We start from the raw sequence: 2,500 nt of genomic DNA on the forward strand, positions 1-2,500 counted from the left end.
CTAAGGGTTTGGTGCTACCACAGGTTTAACGACTCGGAAATGCGCGGTCAGCTCTCTTCGGCAAATTGGACCTTAGCTCTTCGAACAGATCCTGGTACAGCTTGCAGAAACGTCACTAACATAATGTTAAGGGGAGTCTTCCAACAATAATCTGCGATGCCATGGACATCTACATCTCAAGATAGCAGGCTACTGGAAGGACCGGTGGCAACGCCTGCTTTGACGATTGCATGCTGCTGAATGGGTATTCCAGCGTCTCAAGCGTAATAAGGAAAAAGCAAATCGGGAGAAATTTTAAGAAGCCAAAGGCTGGTGCTAGTAAAAAATGCCAAAAGACAGCAAGACCGAGTTTACAGTTCGGAAAACTGGAGAAACCAGAAGTATTTAGCCGAATCTTGTAAGAAAATGTCTTTGACGACGGCAACTCTTGATGAACAATATTACCTTCAAACCCAAAGAATGAGTGTGTCGAAAGGTAAAATGCACTGTGTGTGCTTCTCTCTCTCTTCATTTAGGTCAAAGAAAATGTTGAAAGACGTCAAAAGGTCAACAGGTTTTATTCATCACAATGCAAGGCTTTACTAATCTGCCGGAAGACAGAGCCAACCAGACTTGACCTACACGTTGGGAAAACCAAACTCACGGAAGTAAATAAAATAGAAATCATTGAAATCGCCCCCCCCCCCCCCCCCCCCTCTTTTGAAGTAGCAATACAGCCAACACAGAACACAAGAAGGGGTGCTGGTGCAGTGGAGATAGACTAGAAAATGAATGTCACGAAGAAAAAACCTTGATCAGTCGAAAAGAAGTACAAGAGTAAGAATATTCGATCTGTTATTTTCCTCATTTATATCCTATTATATAAGTGTCGAGCAAAAAAACTTCAGTAAGCTTTCCCGGTATTGTACCAATTCGTTGTTTCTCTAACTATTTGCACTCATCAAGACCAAAATTTACGATCGAAAATGGGAAAAGGTATATATCGTGTATCCCTACGATCGCCAGGAATTTAGCGAGGGGGGAGTTGGTTTTTGAAGATGCCGAAGCACAAGAACAGGAAGGGCATGCATTGGGCGGCATCCTGCTCTGCATTCGTCAGAGGCAACTTAGAGACAAGGTAAGTGAATGAGATAAAAATACGAGGTAGTTTCACTGAGAAAGTCGAGTAGAATTTAGATAGGTAGATAGATAGATAGATAGATAGATAGATAGATAGATAGATAGATAGATAGATAGATAGATAGATTTTATTGAAAACAATACATGGCAGCCAAGGGCTGAATTGCGAACTGTTAAAATGTAAATAATAAAAATTACCTAAGTATATAATAATGTTATATAATAAAGAACTATTACGTTCGAAAAGCTATTTACAAGATCTAAAATTAATTTATACCGTATTTATATTAAAACTTGACTTAATAATAAAACTATTTCTTGCGCGTTTCGTGTTTATTTTAGGAATGTCAAATTTGCGTGTTCGTTGAAGCGAATATTTGCAGGCCTGATGTGAAGGCGGCAATAATGCCCGTAGCCTATGATCTGAATCACTTAGGATCTCGCTGAAAAGCGTGGCACAAATATTACTGTGGTGGACGTTAAGCGGCCCTATCTCCCTGTGAGTAAGAGCTTCATCGTAACTGAGGCTAGGGCACATGATTTTTAAAGCCCTCTTCTGGACTCGCTCTAGCTCATTAACTAAATACTTTGGGAGTGAGTAATAATACACAGTGGTCGCATAATCTAAAACTGATCTTACACAAGTGATGTAAAATAACCCTAAGTCATTGCAGGGAACCTTGGCCCTTTTTAGCTGAACTAAAAAGTATAGCCTTTTGGCTGCCTTTTTGATAACATCATTTATATGGGTGTTCCATGATAGATCACTTGTGATTGTTATTCCTAATAACTTTGCACTATCAACGAGCTCTAGCTCTTTGCCATGTACCCTAATTGGCTCAAATGTTGCCTTATTTCTGGCAAAAGAGATTCGGAGTTCTTTGCATTTCTCATTATTGAGTTGGACTCTGTTAGCCAGGGACCACTCGGCTACCTTATCAGCAATAATTTGGGCACTACTAACCTCGCCCTTTCCGACAACTTCATATGCAGTAGTGTCGTCTACATATTTCCAGACACACGCGCCATTAATTACCAGGTCGTTTATCATAAATACAAACAACCAGGGCCCTAGTTTCGTCCCCTGAGGGACTCCTGAGGGGACTGAGCCCCACTCAGAGAGGCATCCCTCGGCCAGTTTGATTCTCTGGAACCGGTTACTTAGAAAATCAATAATCCAATTGATTACACTAAAAGGAAGATCTAGTTTACCTAATTTATAGATTATAATGGTATGATCTATCGGATCAAAAGCCTTTCTATAATCGAAAAGGATAGCTCTTACAGTAGATCCGTTGCCATCAGTTCCTGAGATCCACTCATGGATCATGCTGAGCAAGGCGATGGTGGTGGAGGACTTTGGGACAGCTCCGTACTGGCT

This window comes from Montipora foliosa, chromosome 6 (genome assembly GCF_036669935.1).
Source record: "Montipora foliosa isolate CH-2021 chromosome 6, ASM3666993v2, whole genome shotgun sequence".
NCBI lineage: Eukaryota > Metazoa > Cnidaria > Anthozoa > Scleractinia > Acroporidae > Montipora > Montipora foliosa.